At 58.5% G+C, this 22,309-nt stretch overlaps 1 protein-coding gene across 3 annotated transcripts in view; it reads right to left on the reverse strand.

The window, feature by feature from the left end:
- The window catches only part of LOC127031958 (Fc receptor-like protein 5), a 114,537-nt gene that overhangs the window by 56,469 nt on the left and 35,759 nt on the right, over nt 1-22,309 (reverse strand). The window lies entirely within an intron of this gene.

The following is a 22,309-nucleotide window of genomic DNA, read 5'->3' on the forward strand; positions in this document are numbered from 1 at the left end:
ACCCCATTCCCCTCTCAGAGTCAGGGACAGAACCCATGAGTCCTGGCTCCCAGTCCCTCCCAAGCCCCTAGACCCCACTCCCCTCTCACGCTTTGGAGAACCCCTATGGGGCTGATGAGGCACCGATCCGACACACAAACACAGGTGCAGATCTCAGAAGCACTTCCGGTCCCCATGAGTTTTGTTGTACAGACAAAACTACACAGGATCTTTTCAGGGGGCAAGACAAAGATGCCACATTTATTATGATAATTTGATTTATGACCAATAACTAATATTTTAATCCATATACACATATTATACCTAATACCTACACACACACACACACACATCAGATGTTCTGCAGCTGCTGCATAGTTACCAGTCCTGAACATAGCTTGAGTTTGTGGCTTGATTTTGCAGCTTGGGTTTGTAGCTTGTGGCGGCTAACTGGCCAGGAAAGCTGGGCACAAGGACAAGCTGGGTCGCTGCTGGGCAGGCACCGATGCCCTTCCACGTTGGCAGCAGAATGTTACCCTCCAAAATCTTCCATCTCACCCATCCTTTCTGTAGGCTTTAGTTTGAATCCAGAGTTTATGGGTCTTGTTGTGTCACGCTGCCTCTGGGTTTGGTGATTGATCAGTTGCAGGCGTGACTTTCAGCCTGGGACCTGGCTTTGATCTTCCTTCTATTGTACCTTTTCTTTTTAGGGTGGACTCTTCTTACTTTGTTAGGGCTCTTGTCTGCATCTTGAGCCGGTGGTATTTGAACTCTATTTCATCAGGACAGGCTGGGGCTGGAGGTTGATTCCGTCATCCATCCATACCTCATTCACACATCTAAACTAAACTAATAAGATTACAGCAGGGTTTGCAAAAATGAAGGTTGGAGGAAGCTTTTACAAAATGGGGTGAGCGTTTTAAAATGGGGTTTGAATTACAATATGGCAAACAGTGAGAGAGGGTGGGGGACAGGTGTTTTGCTTGGTGGTGTGGGCTCTGCCTAAGTAACAGGCACTATTTGACCTGCCCCTCTCTCCTGTTTAGAGAGAGAGCCGATTAGGCTTCATAGGGAGTCTTTTGGTTTGTTAAGTAACCGCTACAGCTGAAATCACTGGTAACAGGTCTAAGTGCTTAGACCTGCTGTGCGACAGTGTTTCTGTGCAGGAGATGGCCCAGCCTGGACTAGCAGCGAGGTTCCCTCACTGAGAGCTCAGCTGAAACCACGGAGCAGGTGGAACCTCGAGAGACCGACTCACAGAGGTCACAGTGGCAGGTGGCAGCAGAAAGTGACAGTGCAGGGCCATTGGGGATGGAGCAATAGAGTGAATGGTGGCACGATAAACAACAGTGGCCAGAGCATTTGTTTGTTGGACTCTGTTTTAGTGACTTCACTTCAGAATGCTAAATTTGTGACTGGGAAACTTACAAAAATATACATTTCCTAGTAGGCCAAGATTTAAAAAATGCGTTATTTGCCAAGGTCGTTATCTCACATCATTGCTATCTTGGGAAGTTTCTATACTAAACTTTTTAATTATAATTAATTTTTATGTAAGAACGGCCATATTGGGTCCGACCAATGGTCCATCTATCCCAGTATCCTGTCTTCTGACGAGGATTATTCCAGGTGCATCTGAGGGAATGAACAGAACAGGGAATCCTTGAGTGATCCAGCCCATCATCCACTCCCAGCTTCTGGCGAACAGAGGCTAGGGACACTCAGAGCATGGTGGCTAACAGCCATTGATGGACCTAACCTCCCTGAACTTATCTGGTTCTTTTTTGAACCTTGTTATAATTTTGGTCTTCACAATATCCCTGGCAACAAATTCCATGGGTGACTGTGCATTGCCTAATGAAATAAATAGACAGGAGGTTTTAAAACAAAGAGAAGGAAATACTTCTTCACCCAAGGCACCGACAACCAGTGTAACTCAATGCTCGGGGATGCTGTGAAGGCCAAAAGTAAAACTGGGTTCAAGATGGTCCGGGACTCAAACCTGTGCTTGGGGTGTCTGTGGCGAGCCTCGCACCGCACTGCCTCTTTGTGGCAGGGGTGGGATAGGGTGTCGGAACCTCGCCACTCACAAGTTCTCGTGGTTGCCTCTCTGTGGGTGGTCTGATGTGGCCTAATGGCGTGCCTCTCCGCAATCATCCCTTGGCTGGGGTAGTGGGCCCTAACCGCTATAGTCCCTGTAAATTGTTCCCAGCATTGGAGCAGTGTATGGCCCAATGGCCAGAGTCCATAAACTACCCCCTCACAGGTGGGGTAGTGCAGCCTAGTGGCCAGAGTCCCAGTAACCCTCCACGAGTGTCAGGGCAGTGTGGCCCAATGGCTAGCATCCATATAAACCACTCACCACTTTGGAGCAGTGTGGCCTAATGGTCAGCATCCATCTAATCCCCTTTCAGGCAGGGTAGTATGGCCTATTGGCCTGAGTCTGTAGGATTCCTGGGGTGCATGTGGAGGGGTGGTGTTAGAGGGACCCGGGCCCGCCCTCTCCACCAGGTCCTGACCCAGGACCCTGATAGTGGCAAATTCCCCTCACCACCACCTCAGTGGGGATCTGCACGCAACACACCAAACGTAGGTGTGGCTCTGGGGCGTTTGCCTCTAAAGTTGCTCTGGGTCACTTCCTACCATAAATGCCAGGTTCTCCACTTTGAGGGGTCCTCCAGTCAGTTCCCCTCCTGCAGTGTACTCCGTCTGGACATCAGGGTGCGTCCCAGCTTGGCTGGCCTCTGGGTCCTGGTGCACTGTCTGTCCCTTTCAGGCACTGGCAGCGGTAGCGTACCTCCTTCCCGTCTGGCAGTCAGCCCCGACTGAGCAGCTCTGCAGGCTTTTATACCTCTTCTCCAGTTGCAACATGCCCAGCAGAGCTTCCAGGGCGAGGCTTCCTCTGCTAGGAAGGAAGGGTTAACCCCTGAGATACCAGGGCAGAGCTGCTCATCCCTGTCACAGTGTCCTAAATCTCTGGCTGCCAGGAGCCAGGACTGGATGACAGGGGATGGATCACAGGATAAATTGCCCTATTCTGTTCTTTCCTTCTGAAGCGTCTGGCACTGTCAGAGACAGGATAGTGGGTTAGATGGACCATTGGCCTCACCCAGTCTGGCCGTCGTTACGGTCTAACACAGTGGTAGGCAACCTATGGCACATGTGCCGAAGGCGGCACTCGGGCTGATTTTCAGTGGCACTCACACTGCCTGGGTGCTGGCCACAAGTCTGGGAGACTCTGCATTTTAATTTAATTTTAAATGAAGCTTCTTAAACATTTTGAAAATCTTATTTACTTTACATACAACAATAGTTTAGTTCTGTATTATAGACTTATAGAAAGAGACCTTGTAAAAATGTTAAAATGTATGACTGGCACGTGAAACCTTAGACTAGAGTGAATAAATGAAGAATCGGCACAGCACTGCTGAAAGGTTGCCGACCCCTGTGCTAACAGCTGCTGTGAGCAACTGGCAGACCCAGGAAATGCCTTGATGCTTATAAGTAACTGTGATGGGCTGGACTAGCCCAGAGGCCCCCTGCCAGAGCCCTCAGGGTCCTGCCACACTCGTCCCAGGTAAGGAGCAGTGGAGAGGTCCTCCAAGCAGGGTAGAGTGGCTGCAGGGGAAGCAGCCAATCAGTGCCCAGCAGGGCGATATAAAAAGGAGCTACAGATCCAGTGCAGCTCCTTGCTAGAGCTGGAGGCACATGGGTGGTGTGGCTGGGTGAGGGAACTGCAGCACGACGGACAGCCCGGTGCTCGTAGGGGCTGGGGGAGCAAGGCAGAGCTCCTGGCTGCTACTGGGCCTCAGCTTAGAAGAGCCCTGAGCTAAGGGTAAGGCAGAGGTGAAGGCTGGGGCCCTCCCATATGCCATTGGGGAAGGGCCTTCAACTGGACATCCGTGTGATGGTGCAGGCAGTGGGGAGTATTGACCTGGGGATGTCGTGTGGGAGTTTTACTGGGACTATCTACATTGGTGCTGGATGGTGGTGGGATATCAGGGTGTGACTTCACTCAAGGGATGATACCTGAGCCAGGAGGGGGATGGTGCCAGGTGACACCTTCTGCCCGGGAAACTGGACAAAGGCTGGAGCAGGAGTTGGGGTGTGTGGCTGGGTGAGACGGCTGGAGGGGGATTCAGTTTGGAGCTGGCTAGGGAAATGGAGCGAGACCCAGGACTGGGGTCTAGGCTTCCTGCCCCCCCCAAGATGAATCTGAATGAGGGGGGTCCTGTTGTTGGTATCTACATGCTCTGTTTTAGACTGTGTTCCTGTCATCTAATAAACCTTCTGTGTTACTGGCTGGCTAAGAGTCACAGTGAATCACAGAAAGTGGGGGGTGCAGGGCCGACTCCCCAATGCTCCATGATGACTGGTGTTAGCAGTGGGATCTACTGCACCCCATGGATGGTGCTTCCTGCAGTAAGTGAATGGGGAGCAGTAAAACGAAGGGGGATTGATGAGGACCAGGTGTGCTGAAGGCTCGGAGAGGAGCTGTTCTGGGGGCTGGGGTGGGGTGGAGAAGCTACACTTAACCCCTAAGAGTGTGTGACCAGCAGGAAAGACTGTTGCAGTAATGGGGTCCCCCAGGGACCACGGTGAGGATTCCAGGGGCATAGGAGTCTGTGGCTTGACCCTGGGAGAGAGAAGGACTGTTGCAGGGATGGGATCTCCCTGGTGAGTGATTCCAGGGGTGGAGGAGTCTGCGGCTTGACCCTGGGAGAGAGATGGTGACTTGGAGAAGGGCTGGGATCAGTTTAAAGACCATGGACACACCGAACCAGCAGGGCACTCGTGAGAGGTGGGTGCTGACGCCGTTACGCTAATCCAGACAAAGGTTTCTTCAGTGAGCTGACGAGCTCTGTGTGGCTTGAAAGTGCGTCTCTCTCTCCAACCGATATCACCTGCCCCACCTTGTCCTCCCAGAGGAAGGCTCTTAGCTGGTGTCTTGGTGCCAGTTTATCGATCATGTCTGTTTCAGCTGGGCCTAATGACTGGCCATGGATTGAAAGACCCAGGCAGCCAGGGGGTGAGGGGAGGGGTACGATACCCCAAGCCGAGAGATCAGTGGGATGGCAGCTGATGGCATGACTGTTTTTAGGGGTGATGGTGGGTTTAGCAAGGAGAGGATCAGCTAAAGGGTGTGAGAGGGCTGGAGAGAAGGAGTAGGTGTGGTGTGGTGGGCAGAGACTATAGGGAGAGGGGGCTTGGAGCAAATGGCCCGTCAGCCCATTTGAAAACTGTAGGAAGATCTCGGTATGTCCAGAGGACCCTGCTTCTGGCTCTGACTGGGGATGGTACAGGGTCACACAGACCTGCCACTCCATACCAGCTACGCAGGTGTGTGTGTGTGGGGAAATGTCAATGCAGTAGCCATAGCTGTGTGTGTCTCTGAGCAGGAAGGAGATCCAGTGTGGGGTGTGCGTTGACCTCGTAATCACGGAGGGCAGGACGCACAGACCCAGTGCATTGGGGCGGGTGCCAATAGAAACCCAGCCACCGCCCTGCCCTTGGAAACTGCAGGGCGCAGCAGCCCGGGGGAGCCAGCCTACGCAGGGAGCCTCGCAGCCGCAGAGAAACAGCTGGTGCCACTGCAGTTGCAGAGATGAGTAATAGACACCCCCCTCTCCCTTGCAGCCCTGCCTCGAGGAGCTGAAGTGAAGTAATTCCTCCACAGTATGAACAGGGCAATGGATGGTGAGATTTAATCCTTTGGTCCCCCCACCACATCTTTGATCTGAGCATCTCAATGCAGTTTTCAGCTGTGACAATCCCTGTGTGACAGAAGTGTGATCCCCAGTTTAGAAATTGGAGGAACTGAGATCCACAACTCAGTGGAAGGGGGAAAACCGAACCCTGGAGTTCTGCATTCCAGCTTCCTCCTCTTTTGGCCACTGCTGGGCCTATGACCCTCCTGCAGACCCCATGCAGGCCATGAGCAACACAGACTGGTGTAGCCTCCCGTGCCATGGTCCAATCCCACGTCGTATGGGAGAGACACATGGGTGACATCAGTACTTGGAGGGGAGATCTCTGTAGCGCTGCCAGGAGCAGGGCAGGGGAGCCTGTAGGGGGCACTGTCCCTTCGGAGTCGGTGCTGACTGCAATCCCCAAGCGTGGCTCTAGGAGGCGCTGTGCTGTAGGGAGTAGGGCTGGGGCTCAGAAGGGGGTGTTCTCACCCTGCAGTCAGTGATGACCCCAATTCCCCATCATGGCACTAGGGGGCGCTGTGCTCCCTGGTTTGAAATGAAACGCTCCTTCGTTCATCGCTTGTGGTCATCCCAGATCCCTTGGCATTTTCACGACTCCTTTTGTCTCCCTCGAATTGCAGCCTCAGTTGGATCAGGTTTCTCCAAGCCCCCATCCCCCAAACAGCTCTGCTGGGCAGCTCTTCAAGAGCTGCCACCTTCCACCCTAGAAGTAGCTGCATTTTGGTGCTGGGGGCGAGATCCCCTTCTGCAGCGTTTTCACTGAGGCTGCTAAACTGCTGTCAAACCATCCCCCAGAATGGGCTGCGTTTCAGCCCCTGGTTTCAGCCTCTTTGGAGGGGTAGTGCAAACTGTGTTAAAAAGTGGTCAGTCCTCACCCCAGAGCTGGCTGCATTTCAGTGATCTGAACAATGTATCCCAGTATAGGAAGCTCTTCTGATGCTGGGGATATTGCGTAGATCTCTTGTTCGCAGGCTGTCCTCCAGAGGGGTGGGTGTGTGTGTGTGTGTGTGTGTGTGTGTGTGTGTGTGTGTGTCCCTCCCTTCTGTCCCCTACTGGAGGGGAAGAGATCTGTGTGTGCGTGGAGGCCACTCTCCTATCTAACCCCTTAATGAAAACCAACTTGATTTCATTTTGTTTAAAGGATTTTTGAAAACACCGACCCAGAAGTCCATGGCGAAGGAACAGGAGTAATAATATCCAGGGGGTCCCACTGTAAGAGAAGGTTCCCACAACAAAAGGGTGCAGTGTGCATTGGAACAGACGTAGGGGTAGGGGCCCCTCTGGGCTATTTCACATAGTTTTGCAACCACTTCTCTTTGACAGATTAAAACCCAAACTCCCTCCTCTAACCTGTATGCTGAAAATAACCCAAGCGTTAGGAATTACTGCTCTCCCTGCTCTAACCTACTCCCTTCATAGAGCCTGGCTCCCAGCCCCATCCTCTGCTCGAACCCACTAACCCCACTCCCCTCCCATAGCTGGGTTAGGACCCAGGAGTCCTGGCTGCCAGCCCCCTCCTCCCTTGCATACAGAGTACACCAGGAAGAAGTTTGTGGCCATTAGCGGGTTTTGCAGAGAAGGGAGAGTCTGGGGGATGGGGCATTACAAAAGGTGTTCTCAGGGGGGTGGACAGGGTGGTGGCAGAGGCCATGATCAGTAGGGGATTTCACTGTACACCACATCCTCCGAGACGTACTTTCCTCCTCTCTGCTGGGCCACAGCGCTAGAGAGAGTCAGCGTTGAATAGACTGTGTTGCTCGCCTAGAACAGAAAAGACAGGGCCTCGTGCCGGCTAGGGGGGGCTGTGCTGCAGGGAGCAGGGTGGGAGGCTCAGGAGGGGGCACTCTCTGCTCAATCCAGATCACAATCCCCTAGTGGGACACTAGGGGGTGCTCTGCTGCAGGTTGTGGGATGGGGGATTGTAGTAGGGGATCTCACCCCCTGCAGTCTGTGCTGACCTCAATGCCTCGGTGTGGCAGTAGGGGGCACTGTGCAGCGTGGAGCAGGATGGGAGCAGAAGGGGGGGATATCCATTTTGGAGTCTATGCTGACCCCTATGCAGTGACAGGGGGAGCTTGTTGTAAGGAGCAGGGTGGAGGTGCAATAGGGGGCGCTCTCCCCACGCAGTCATTGCTGACTCCAATGCCCCAGGATGGTGCTGAAGGTCACTGTGCTGCAGGGAGCAGGATGAGGGGCTCAGAGGGGCGGCGCTCTCTCCTGGTCTTACCGAGGAGCTGCGCCCTGTCCTGGCATCTGCATCCTCTTCTCTCTCGCTCTTTTCCTGCGGGTTTCGACCCACTCTGGGATTCTGTGCAGGGATATTGAGCCAAGCTGGCTGGTTGTGGGTCACCGGCTGGAGCTGCCCATCACAGCTCCATTGCTGCTGAGCTAATCACACAACAGATCATCCTCCTGCCCTGCGGCCTGGTCTTCCATGAGATCCCAGAGGGCAAATATCTCCTCTGTGCTGTGGTTCCCATCTTTAACCACTAGGTGGCAATCTCACATTAGAAAAAAGAACCTGGTGGCTGAACTTTGTGACTTTGTCCTCACCCACAACTATTTCACATTTGGGGACAATATATACCTTCAAGTCAGCGGCACAGCTATGGGTACCCGCATGGCCCCACAGTATGCCAACGTTTTTATGGCTGATTTAGAACAACGCTTCCTTAGGTCTCGTCCCCTAACGCCCCTACTCTGCTTGCACTACACTTATGACGGCTTCATCTGGACCCACGGAAAAGAAGCCCTTGAGGAATTCCACCAGGATTTCAACAATTTCCATCCCACCATCAACCTCAGTCTAGATCAATCCACACAAGCGGTCCATTTCCTGGACACTACTGTGCTAATAAGCAATGGTCACATAAACACCCCCCTATACCGGAAACCCACTGATCACTATACTTACCTACATGCCTCCAGCTTCCATCCAGGAAACATCACACGATCCATTGTCTAGAGCCAAGCTCTAAGATACAACCACATTTGCTCCAATCCCTCAGACGGAGACAAGCACCTACAAGATCCCTATCAAGCGTTCTTAAAACTACAATACCCACCTACTGAAGTGAAAAAACAGATTGATAGAGCCAGATGAGTACCCAGAAGTCACATCCTACAAGACAGGCCCAACAAAGAAAATAACAGAACGCCACTAGCCGTCACCTATCACCCCACACTAAAACCTCTCCAGCGCATCTTCAAGATCTACAACCTATCCTAAAGGATGATCGCTCACTCTCACACACCTTGGGATTCAGGCCAGTCCTCACTTACAGACAGCCCCCCAACCTGAAGCAAATACTCACCAGCAACTACGCACCACACCACAAAAACACTAACCCAGGAACCAAACCCTGCAACAACTTTGCAATTGTTGGAAGTATTTGAATCCATTTAACTAATTAACTCTCATCTAGATTTCTTTCTTTTTATGAATAAACCTTTAGATTTTTAGATTCTAAAGGATTGGCAACAGTGTGATTTGTGGGTAAGACCTGACTTGTATACCGACCTGAGTCTGGGGCTTGGTCCTTTGGTATCGGGAGAACTGTTTTTCTCTCTTACTGGGATGTTGGTTTTCATAACCATTCGTCCCGATAGCGAATGGTGCTGGTGGTGATACAAGGGAACTGGAGTATCTGAGAGAATTGCTTGTATGACTTCTGGTCAGCCAGTGGAGTCAAACCGAATTCCTCTATGTCTGGCTGGTTTGGTTTGCCTTAATAGTGAAGAACCCCCAGCCTCGGGCTGTGACTGCCCTGCTCTAAGCAATCTGGCCTGAAAAGATACTCTCAGTAGTGCCCTGCCAAAGGTTGCTTTGTCACACGGGTCAATATGGGGCTTGACCTGGTGCGGGGCCACTGCTGGGATTAGCTGGGCCTAGGGGGTGGTGGCTGCAATTCCCAGTGTGACCACCAGGCGGTTGCGAGGTGCAGGAGGAATAGGGGGTAATCAGAGAATTTTGCCCCACCAGTGGGGGAACTGGTTGGGAGCCAGGACTCCTGGGTTCTATCCCCAGGGGATCGAGGGACCTGATGGAACAGAGCTGCCTCCCAGGGATAGATGGCTCCCGGCCTCACAGAGGGGTCTGAGGACCTGGAGGAATTTACATGGAGAGCCGGTGGGTAGCTGGGGAAGGAAGGGAAAGAGATTGAATTAAAGTGAGATTCCTTGGAGTTTCTCCCCAGCTGCGGTGCCCCCTAAGGGAGAGCACCCTGCCATCCTGTACACTTGGGTCCCATCCCCCCTCCCAGTTTCTCTGCCCCCGGGTCTGGGACATGAACGGCTCCCCTGGGGTGAGGTGACTGTGCTGCTTCTTGGATGCCTGGGTCCCATTCCCAATCCTGCCCTCCACCCAAAGTTGGCTGGGTCTCAGCCCAATCCTGATATTCTCCACCCCCCCGCAAGCCAAACCACTCACAATCCTTTGTATAGGAGTCTGCTGTGTCAAGTTACCCACAGTCCTTTGCACCAGAGTCCTCTGGTACCCAACTACCCATGATCCCTTGCATGGCTGTCCTGCTGTAGCCAGTTACCCACAGTCCTTTGCAACTGTCTCTTGCTAGCCCACGTCACTCCTTGTGGGGGCTGAGAGCGCTGAAGGCGCCCCTAGGTGAGAACACTCCTGTCTCTCATGCCTGGGTCCCATTCCCCACAGGCACTGAGAGCTGCTGTGCCCCCTAGGGGTGAATGCCCTGTGCTGCCGTCCCGGACGCCTGGGTCCCATCCCCCACAGGCACTGAGAGCTGCGGCACCCCCTAGGGGTGAATGCCCTGTGCTGCCATCCCAGACGCCTGGGTCCCATTCCCCACAGGCACTGAGAGCTGCGGTACCCCCTAGGGGTGAATGCCCTGTGCTGCCGTCCCAGACGCCTGGGTCACATTCCCCACAGGCACTGAGAGCTGCGGCACCCCCTAGGGGTGAATGCCCTGTGCTGCCGTCCCGGACGCCTGGGTCCCATTCCCCATCCTACGCTTCATGCACCTGCCTTCTTCCTGCAGAGGGGGATGAGCAGCAGCAGCAGAGCCAGAGCCGTGGCAGCCCCACTGCACCCAGCCACCAGGGGGATGGGCAGAGACCAGGCTGGGAAAAGGAGGGGATGAGTTAACAGCCAGGAACAAGGGAGGCGGCAGCGTCTGGGGACCCACTAACTGCTCCACACCCCTGCTAGGGAGGGGACAATCTGGGCCCTCCCCTTTAAGGAGGGATTTTTTTTTGCCTTCCAGATGCTCTTGGTACCACCCATAGTGAAATGCTGCCACCTTGTGTCAGGCTCAGGTACTGCACCTTTGGAGCCGCATGCGGTTCTGTCACCCCCCCAACACATGCTGTGTCTTGGTTCCAGGGTCTCCCCCAGGGGTAGCAGGGGTTGGGGTGCTGGGGTTATTGCGGGGTGCGATTACAGGCCTCACCTGTCACAGTGACGTTCACAGCCTGGCTCCTGGGGGATGGGATCCACCTGCCGCTCATGTTCACCTCGTACTCGCAGCTGAATTCCCCGGTGTTGCTGGGACCGGCTCGCAGGATGCTGAGCACAGAGAAGTTCATAAAGCCGGTGCTGGGCTCTGTGGTGCTGATCTCAGACCCTGTGTCCCCAGGGGGGAGCTCAGCTCCATCCTTGTAGAAGTGAAACCTTCTCTCACTGGTGTCCCAGGGGGCCATGCAAGTGATGAGCAGGGGGAGCCCTTCACTCACCACTCGGGACGGGGGATCCACGCTCAGCGCTGGCTGGGGAGGGGGATCTGAGGGGAGCAGGACAGGGCAGAGGTCAACAGAGGAACCACAATGCTGAGTGTGGGGAAGGGGCGGCTAGACTGTATAATGGGCACTAGGGGGCAGCAGAGGGTGGGGGTGGGGAAGGGGCGGCTGTACTGTATAATGGGCACTAGGGGGCAGCAGAGGGTGCGGGCACGAAGGGGCGGCTGTACTGTATAATGGGCACTAGGGGGCAGCAGAGGGTGGGGGCGGGGAAGGGGCGGCTGTACTGTATAATGGGCACTAGGGGGCAGCAGAGGGTGAGGCGGGGAAGGGGCGGCTCTACTGTACAATGGGCACTAGGGGGCAGCACAGTGTGGTGGTGGGGGAGGGGCGGCTGTACTGTATAATAGGCACTAGGGGGCAGCAGGGGTGGGGGCGAGGAAGGGGCGGCTGTACTGTATAATAGGCACTAGGGGGCAGCAGAGGGTGGGGCGGGGAAGGGGCGGCTGTACTGTATAATGGGCACTAGGGGGCAGCAGGGGTGGGGGCGAGGAAGGGGCGGCTGTACTGTATAATGGGCACTAGGGGGCAGCAGGGGTGGGGGCGGGGAAGGGGCGGCTGTACTGTATAATGGGCACTAGGGGGCAGCAGGGGTGGGGGTGAGGAAGGGGCGGCTGTACTGTATAATGGGCACTAGGGGGCAGCAGAAGGTGGGGGTGGGGAAGGGGCGGCTGTACTGTATAATGGGCACTAGGGAGCAGCAGAGGATGGGGGCGGGGAAGGGGCGGCTGTACTGTATAATGGGCACTAGGGGGCAGCAGAGGGTGGGGGTGGGGAAGGGGCGGCTGTACTGTATAATGGGCACTAGGGGGCAGCAGGGGTGGGGGCGGGGAAGGGGCGGCTGTACTGTATAATGGGCACTAGGGGGCAGCAGAAGGTGGGGGCGGGGAAGGGGCGGCTGTACTGTATAATGGGCACTAGGGAGCAGCAGAGGATGGGGGCGGGGAAGGGGCGGCTGTACTGTATAATGGGCACTAGGGGGCAGCAGGGGTGGGGGAGAACTGTCTATAATGTAGAACGGGGGCTGTGGGGGTCCATACCAGTCACATTCAGTGGCACCGGGTCGCTGGGGGGAGAGCAGAGGTGGCGCCCATGGAGCTCTGTGCTGTACCCACACTGGTAGGTCCTGCTGTCGCTGGGGGTGACACTCAGGCGGAACCAGGGCCCTGCAGCCTCTGGAAGCATCTCGCTGTCTCTCCGTACCCAGTGGGTCCGCGGGACGAAGGACCCAGTGGGGACGATGCACTGGGCTGTCACTGTCTCCTCCGTCACGTAGAGCGGGAGGGGCGGGATGAGTCGCAGGGACGGGGAGGCCGGTGCTGGGCACACGGAAACGGAGACGGCGTCGCTGGCATAGGAGGGCACTTCCCTCCCCTGGATCAGCTCTATGTAGGTGCAGGAGAAGGACCGGGTGGCGTTTCTGGTGTTGTTGGCTTGAACATCTGTCTGCCAAGATGAATCCTTTCCCGGCAGGGATCCTAGGAGTGCCTGTTCTGGTAAAACCCATACTGCACCGGGGAGGTAGCGGGTGGCGGGGGCAAGCAGTTAATTTTCACTTTGTCTCCAGCCACATAGGCCAGATAGTCCGGAGACAGGGACACCGAGGGCTTCCTAGGGAAATCTGGGGGGAAAATGTGCCTCAATCTTGGCCTCTTGCCGCATACGGTCTCCAAGCAGCCCAAGGGGGAGCTGGAGACAGCAGGTATTTACCCTCCTACCTCTTGCTGGAGGCTGGTCCAGAACATCCCACCCACAATGGTCAGAAACCTTCTCCCGTGGGCCAGCCTCCAGCGAGCCCAGCCCGGCTCATCTCATCCCCTTTGTTCTCTTGCCTCCTTTGGCTGCCATCGCACAGTCCCCCTCCCCACTGTGGTTTTGGCACCATCAGACCCTGCTCGGCTGGCGATTGGGGTGAACCAGCCCAGCTCCCCCAGTCCCCTCTGGTGGGCCTGGCTCTCCATGGCCCCTTGGAACCCCCCCCAGCCCTTCCCTGTCCCAGCTCCAGCTGGGATCCGGCATCTTCCCAACACGTGTGCCCAGAACCGGAGTCAGGCTTCCAGCTGAGCTCTGCCAACCCCTGGGATCCCGATGCGGTCACCTTCCCCCCAGACCTGGCCTGCTCTGGGGCTGCAGGGACCTGGTGGCCAATTCCGGGGAGCTGCAGTAAGTGTCGCTGGGACCCCAGACCCCAAACCCATTCCAGCACCCATGCCCTAGCCCTCAGCCCTCTTCTGCACCCCAAACCCCTCATCCCTGGCTGCACCCCAGAGCCATACCCCCAGCCAGAGCCCTGGAGAGGGGATCTCCCCATAATCCATGTCCCAGGAGTTGGAGGGGGCACAAGGAGCTCAGCTGTGACAGCGATGGAGGCAGGGTGGCTGTCCGGGGACTGGATCTGCACCCAGTGGGGCATGTCCAGTATGCACAGGTGTACAACCCTGAGTCCTCCAGCCCCATTATGCTCAGGGCATGGGCATCGCTGCTCCCAGATGAGATCCTCCATCCCCTGTCCCCAGAGAAGAATCTGGCAGCCACGGGCGCCCCCCGTGTAGGGGAACATGTGAGTGGGACAGACTCCCCAGGGAGGTACACAGGGTGTGGGAGGCTCAAGGAGAGGGATGGAGCTGCCAGGGGGGTTGAAAGAGAGAACAATCCTTCGCCCTCAGCGTCCAGCCACGGAGCTCTCAGCACTGTACATGGAAGATCGGGGCGTTGTCCTCATTTTATGGGGGGGATGTGATGAAGCTGAGCATGGAGCAGATCACAGGTCTGCCAAGCCCCAGCCTGGGGCTCTAATCACTAGGCAGCACTCCCACCAGGACAGGGAGCATAAAGAGGGTCCAGCAGAGAAAGTGGATCCTGCTAGGGGGAAGGGGTTCGGTTCAGAACTGCAGCGGGCCAGACCACCTGCTGCCCTGGGGCAAGGGGGATGACTTTGCATGCATATAGGGGGACAGAGGGAGCCAGGTGGATGGGTGTCAGGATGGGGGTGAGGTTTGCAGGGAATGGGGGATTCACGGTAGTGGGGAGAGACCCCATAGGAGATGATATCCCCCATTTCATCCCCCCGGGAAAGAGGCTTCACCTTGCATTGATAGGGACACTGGCTGGCTTCTCTCTGACAGGATATGTCGCCCGGATCGCAGGGTCCAGTACGCACACGTATACACCCCGGCTTTCCCCATCTCAGCCATGATCTCCAGCCCGATGCCCCCAGCCAGGGCAGGGACCTCGTTATGGATCAGCCTCTCCTGTTCCCCGTAGAACCTGTATCCCTGCAGCTTGCTGCCCCTTGGAGCTGAGCACCTGAGGGTCACACGCTCCCCTGAAAGATAGAGTGGGTTTGGGGGGTGCAGGGAGAGTGTGGGGGCTGCCGGGGGGGGCTGGGATGAGGAGAGAGGAGATCAGAGGGGAGGGGAAATGAGGGAGAGTTCGGAATGAGAAATAGCTGGCTGAAGAGCCAATGGCCCCCACATAGGAGGAGCTGCCCCCTCCCACGTTGAGTCAGGCCCCCACCCTCTGTGCCTCCAGCTGACCCTCCCGTAAACCCCTTCACACCCGGCCTGCGCCCCCGACACCAGCACTCAATCGCTGCACTTGGGGAGCAGCATCCCACTGGGCTCTGAGCACTAGCCACGCTGGGGGGTAGCAGGATGCAGTGCTGGGGGCTGGCGGAGAGCAATAGCTGGTGGGAGCTGAACGTTGCTCAGAAGTGAATTGTGGGGGAGACCTCAGAACCTGGGCATCATTGGGGCAGGCTGTGGGGCCCAGACTGTGGAGCCCAGACCCTGGTTCCCGGGTCTAAGATTTGGTATGAGGCAGCTGCTAGAATAATCACTGGGCCACACCAGGATCCAGATCAGCCTCACTGAGCCAGTCAGGCCCCCTTCCTTCCTTCCCCTTGGATTGGCCCCCACCCCCCGTCTCCCCTGGGCGAGGGTAACAAACAGCCCTTTTTATATCCGGCCAGAGGGCACTCACCTTGCACAGTTATATAGACCTTGTTACTCTTGGCAGATAGGATATCCTGCCCAAACTCATTTCTCCAGTACTGGCAGGTGTAGGGCCCATGATTCCCCGTCTTGGCCCTGAGCTCCAGCCAGGCTGTCCTGCTGGGAGATGGGAGATCCTCCGGGGTCTGGTCCCCTCTTCCCCTGTAGAATCTGTATCCTGTCACTGCCCCGCCACGGGGAGCTGAGCAGCTGAGGTTAACCTGCTCCCCCTGGTAATACACAGGATACTGGGAGCCCAGAGAGAGTGTAGGGGACGGCAGGGGCCTGGAACAGAGGCAGAGGGGGGAGACATTTGGGGGAAGGAAAAAGGGGCTGGTGAGATCCTAAAAAAAGTGAAAAAAAACAGCTACATTCCCTTGCCTACTGCGCTCCCCCCAGACTGGGAAACAGCACACGGCAGGTAATCCACAGAACCGATCATCCCTCACCACCCCTGACGTCCCACTATGGCTGGGGGCTGCAGTACCGCCTGCTGCCACTGGGGGGACCCTAAAGGGGCTATGACCTGCAGTACCTTCTGCTGACACCTGGGAAATCCTGGTGGGGCGGGGGGCTGCAGTACCACCTGCTGCCACTGGGGGGATCTTGGTGGGGCTGGGGGCTGCAGTACTACCTGCTGCCACTGGGGGGGATCCTGGTGGGTCTGGGGGCTGCACTACCACCTGCTGCCACTGGGGGGGATCTTGGTGGGGCTGGGGGCTGCATTACCACCTGCTGCCACTGGGGGGGATCTTGGTGGGTCTGGGGGCTGCACTACCACCTGCTGCCACTGGGGGGGATCTTGGTGGGTCTGGGGGCTGCACTACCACCTGCTGCCACTGGGGGGGATCTTGGTGGGGCTGGGGGCTGCATTACCACCTGTTGCCACTGGGGGATGCTGGTGGGTCTGGGGGCTGCACTACCACCTGCTGCCACTGGGGGCTGGAGAGGAAGGGAGGGTACCGGCAGGTTCTGGGGGATGTCTGTTGTCTGCAGCCCCACCCACCATTTATCTAGGGCACTTGTGCGTGTGGGAATGAGAGACCCCAGAAGAGACCTCCGAGCCCCTTTGCCCCACATGCCAGGAGAAGGGGGCCTCACCGGTCACTGTGATGGAGACAGGGTGGCTCGCGGGGGACGGGCTCTCCTGGCTGTCCTGCTCTACCCAGTACTTGCAGGCGTAGGTGCCGGTGTGCTCCAGGCCGAGCTGGGGGATCTGGTAGCTGTGGGAGGCCTGGGGGGTGGCCCCTAGAGTGCGCATGGACGATATACCCGCGGAAGAACCAGAATCCCAGCCGCCCGGCCTGCAGTGGGGCTGAGCACGTCAGGGTGACGGAGGATCCAGCGAGGTACCGGGGATCCGGTGGGTGCAGCCGCAGAGTTGGCCGTAAGGTTTCCTCAGGCACAGAGGAGTCTGGAGCCGGGGGGAGCAGGATATGGAGTTAGATCTATGGGCACAGAGGGGGTGTGGGCGGAGGTTAAATCCAAGGCAGACACCCCAATCCTAGCTGGCAGGGTCACCCTGGCTCTCCACTCAGTGTCTCAGCTTTCTACCCCAGCCCCCCACCTGGCTCCCAGGGGATCGTTCGTCCCGAATGGGCTTTGAACTCAGGGCCTGTGGGTGGTGCCAGGTCCAGTGGCGACAGCCCAGCACCCAGTTAGTGCCACAGCCCACAGTCCTGGCACGGCTCCCCCAGGCTGAGGGTTGGAGAGACCCCCCAGGGTCTGTCTGTGCCCAGCATCCCCAGGAGAGAGTCTGCTCATCCCAGGCGTGGCTCTGCTGGGAAGGCCCCAGCTCCCATCCCCAACTCCCCATCCCACCCCACCCCACGACCTGGAAGTCCCAGAAAAGGAGGCACTTCAGGGGCTGTGGTCAGAACAGACAGCTCGAGGGAGACACGAGAAATAGGGGGAGAGGACAAGAGATGGCACCCCCCAGTCAATCCATTCTCCTCATGGGGTCGTATTGGAGCTGGTGCCCGCTAGAGGGGAAAGGCCCCATGCCCCGTTCCCCACCCCCCTGAGCCAGCCAGTCCCCCCTTACAACAGCGACACCCACAGACCCCCCTGCACAGACCAGGGGGCGGGACACAGAGGAGTGTCGGGGGATGGGCCGGGGTGGGATACGGAGGAGGGTCGGGGGATGGGCCGGGGCGGGATACGGAGGAGGGTCGGGGGATGGGGCCGGGGCTGGACACGGAGGAGGGTCGGGGGATGGGGCCGAGGCTGGACGTGGAGGAGGGTCGGGGGATGGGCTGGGGAGGGATACGGAGGAGGGTCGGGGGATGGGGCCGGGGCTGGACATGGAGGAGGGTCGGGGGATGGGCCGGGGCGGGATACGGAGGAGGGTCGGGGGATGGGCCGGAGCGGGATACGGAGGAGGGTCGGGGGATGGGGCCGGGGCTGGACACGGAGGAGGGTCGGGGGATGGGGCCGAGGCTGGACGTGGAGGAGGGTCGGGGGATGGGCCGGGGCGGGATACGGAGGAGGGTCGGGGGATGGGGCCGAGGCTGGACATGGAGGAGGGTCGGGGGATGGGCCGGGGAGGGATACGGAGGAGTGTCGGCGGATGGGCCTGGGCAGGATACGGAGGAGGGTCGGGGGATGGGCCGGGGCTGGACACGGAGGAGGGTCGGGGGATGGGCCGGGGCAGGATACGGAGGAGGGTCGGGGGATGGGGCCGGGGCTGGACATGGAGGAGGGTCGGGGGATGGGGCCGAGGCTGGACATGGAGGAGGGTCGGGGGATGGGCCGGGGCGGGATACGGGGGAGGGTCGGGGGATGGGGCCGGGGCTGGACATGGAGGAGGGTCGGGGGATGGGGCCGAGGCTGGACATGGAGGAGTGTCGGGGGATGGGCCGGGGAGGGATACGGAGGAGGGTCGGGGGATGGGCCGGGGCGGGATACGGAGGAGGGTCGGGGGATGGGGCCGGGGCTGGACATGGAGGAGGGTCGGGGGATGGGCCGGGGCGGGATACGGAGGAGGGTCGGGGGATGGGGCCGGGGCTGGACACGGAGGAGGGTCAGGGGATGGGCTGGGGCTGGACACGGAGGAGTGTCGGGGGATGGGGCCGGGGAGGGATACGGAGGAGGGTCGGGGGATGGGGCCAGGGCTGGACACGGAGGAGGGTCGGGGGATTGGCCGGGGCGGGATACGGAGGAGGGTCGGGGGATGGGCTGGGGCGGGATACGGAGGAGGGTCAGGGGATGGGCTGGGGCTGGACATGGAGGAGGGTCGGGGGATGGGCCGGGGCGGGATACGGAGGAGGGTTGGGGGATGGGGCCGGGGCTGGACACGGAGGAGGGTCAGGGGATGGGCTGGGGCTGGACACGGAGGAGGGTCGGGGGATGGGCCGGGGCGGGACACGGAGGAGGGTCAGGGGATGGGCCGGGGCTGGACACGGAGGAGGGTCAGGGGATGGACCGGGGCTGTACATGGAGGATGGTTGGCAGATGGGTCGGGACTGGACGTCAGGACACCTGGGCTCTGGTCCCACTGGAGCTGGGCCTGGGAACGGCTCAGGTTTGACAGCCTGTCAGTGGGTCGCAGGCCGGGCTCCTGGCAGGCTGCAGGGGATCCTGGGCTCCAAGGCCCGCAGATCAGGGCAGCCCTGCCAGGCCAGGCCTCCCCGCTGCCTGCCTGGGAGCTGGAGGGCCCTGGAGCCATGGGGGCAGAGCCTGGTACCTGACAGGGCCCCCAGACCCTGGCAGCTGCTGGGTGAAACTGACACGATTCTTGTCAGTTTCACTCTCTGTATTCACAAGGGGGGCCCTGATCTGTGTCCTTGCAGCACCTGCCACAAGGGGACCCTGATCTCGGCCAGGGTCTGGGCAGCGCCTGGCCTGAGGGGGCCTGTTGCTCTAGGAAATTCCCCATCAAGCAACACGCTTAGGCTCCGTGCTGCAGCTCCCTGCCTGATACTGGGGCCGAAGGGGGAAATGAGCTGGGGCCAAAGGAGGGGGGTAGAGGGTGACTAGCAGAGAAAGAACAGACCCAGAGGGGACGACACAGGAAAGAGGAGGGGTGCGGCGGTCGCATGGGGTTTATTTATTGTTTCTCAGACACAATCTGGTCAAGTTGAGCCACAGCATCATATCAGCCACACTCAAGGCACAAAGACCTGCAGGAAACTGAGTCATTTTACAGCCCTCACCCGACGTGTGTCCTGGTTTGGGGGACGGAAACAGAGCAGAAGGAAGAGGGAGACAAGAATGAATGGCCCGGGGTGGGGGGAGCGGGGAGGAGTGGGAGTGGGAGCAAGAGATGGAGAGAGAATGAAAGTGGGCGACAGAGGAAAAGGAAAAAAAGCAAATTGTAGAGTGAGACAAAGAGCAGGGAATGAACGAGGCAAGGGCAGAAGGAGGAGGGCAGATGGGAAGGGGGAAGGAGGCAGGGGCCAAGGTAGGGGGCAGAGGGGAAGAGGGGGAACGAGGCAGGGGCAGAAGGAGGAGGGCAGAGGGGAAGAGGGGGAAGGAGGCAGAGGCCTAGGTAGGGGGGCAGAGGGGAAGAGGGGGAACGAGGCAGGGGCAGAAGGAGGAGGGCAGAGGGGAAGAGGGGGAAGGAGGCAGGGGCCAAGGTAGGGGGGCAGAGGGGAAGAGGGGGAACGAGGCAGGGGCAGAAGGAGGAGGGCAGAGGGGAAGGGGGGAATGAGGCAGGGGCCAAGGTAGGGGGGCAGAGGGGAAGGGGGAAGGAGGCAGGGGCAGAAGGAGGAGGGCAGATGGGAAGGGGGAAGGAGACAGGGGCCAAGGTAGGGGGGCAGGGAAGAAGGGGGAAGGACGCAGGGGCTGAAGGAGGCAGGCAGACGAGAAGAGGGGGCTGAAGCAGGAGCTGAAGCTGGATTAGGAGGGGGCTGTGGTCAGAATAGACAGTTCGAGGGAGACACGAGAAATAGGGGGAGAAGACAAGAGATGGCACCCCCCAGTCAATCCATTCTCCCCATGGGGTCGTATTGGAGCTGGTGCCCGCTAGAGGGGAAAGGCCCCACACCCCGTTCCCCACCCCCCTGAGCCAGCCAGTCCCCCCTTCCAATAGCGACACCCACAGACCCCCCTGCACAGATCAGGGGATGAACCGGGTCCCTCATTCCTGTTGGAGGACACCAACCAGGGGAGAATCTGCAGCCAGGCTGTAAGAGAGGAGACAAGAGGGGGGTGAGAGCTCTGGGGTGGGATGGGTGATAAGGGGCAGGAGTGAGGTGTGGGGCAAAGGACTCTGGATACTGGATTTATAATCTATCCCATTATGTTATGGGGTGGAGGAGAAAGACATAAAGAGAGATTGATTCAGTGGATGTGGTTGGGGCTGGACATGGTGAAGGGTTGGCAAATGGGTCATGGCTGGACATGAAGGAGGTTCGGGGCATGGGGCGGGGGCTGGACACGGAGGATTGGAGGATGGGCCGGGGCTGGATTCAGAGAAGGGTGGGGGGATGGGAGGGGGATGGGTAGGGGATGGACACAGAGAACGGGTGGGTGAGTGACAAGAGGAGAAAGAACAGACACAGAGGGAAGGAGACTGGGCCGAAGGAGGGGTGCAGAGGGTGACTAGGAGAGAAAGAATGGACAGAGAAGGGGCGAGACAGGACCGAAGGAGGGGTTCAGAGAGTGACGAGGTGTGACGAAGTGGGGATTTCCCCTTTGGTCTCACCCAGTTCTTATGTTCTTATGACACTAAAGTTTCTTCCCCAGGTTAAGGAGGGGGCAGGGGCTATAGATGCCCATCTCGCGGCCTTTGGGAGGCTGGCAATTGGAACCAGGCTGGCCCTGCGGAAAGGCTCCGGTGTCTAGCACCCTTCCTGGGTCCCAGGCCATAGAGCTGTTTAGCCAGATGGGCGAGGTGGCCGACTGGCTCCCACTGCTGGCCCCAGCATATATGTCTGCATAGAATCTGCTGGGCTCAGGCCCCTTGGTCCCCCAGTGGGAGCGGAAGGTGATGGTCAATAGTGAGACATTCCTGGGGTGGCGAGACCCTGTGACAGAGAGAACTGTTGTCAGGCCCTGGGTGGTGCATCCTCACCAGATGCTGATGGGCTGGGTGATCTGGGCAAAGCTCCAAGGGGTGAAGCCCCTCGCCCAGCCTATGGCCCTGATCCCTGTGCAGATGCAGGAGGGGTCAGGCTGGCTGGTCGTTGGGGTTCTCCAGGATATCGACTGTGAGGTCCTGTTGGGGGGTGACTGTGTCTCTTTGGGACAGGATCCAGGTCCTGCTCCTGTAATGGCCGAGGGTTTGAATCTGAATCCAGGGAACCAATCGGCTGAGACTGAAGCTGTCAGTGAAAATGCAGATGACCTGGCTGACCAGGAAGGGGAGAGGAGGGGCTGCAGGGCTCAGGACACCTGCCTGCCTGTAACCAGAGCCCTGGGGCTGCGTGGGACAGAGAGATGCTCCCCACCCCCCTGCACACAGGGAGGTGGCTGCTGGCTCTGGTGCTGTGAGCAAAGCAGTGGGCTCTCTGCCTGCCCTCACTGGGACAGCAGGGGCGAAGCTGAGCCCAGGGGGATCGGAGACCCCAGCTGAGTGTGGGGAACCACAGCCGGGTGGGACAGCTGCCAGGGTGGCCTTGTCCAGAGGAGCAAATGGCCTGGGACAAGGGCAAAGCAGCCTTGGGACACCTGCCTGTCATAGAGGAGCCTTTTCCGAAGGTGGTCCTGGGCTTGGGGAGGGACAGTTGGGAGGGGAAGGCTCCCCCAATGGAGAATCAGTGGTGGAGCATGTGCTGACTTTCCGGGAAAAGCTCGCTGAGCTCATGGTTCCAGCCAGGGAGAGCCTAGCCAGGGCCCAAGGGAGGCAGAGGGTTTGGTACAACTGCTCAGCCTACGGCACTGGGGACCAGGTGAGGTTTCTCCTCCCGGTGAGGCAGA

The sequence above is a fragment of the Gopherus flavomarginatus genome, chromosome 11 (assembly GCF_025201925.1).
Source record: "Gopherus flavomarginatus isolate rGopFla2 chromosome 11, rGopFla2.mat.asm, whole genome shotgun sequence".
NCBI classification, from domain to species: domain Eukaryota; kingdom Metazoa; phylum Chordata; order Testudines; family Testudinidae; genus Gopherus; species Gopherus flavomarginatus.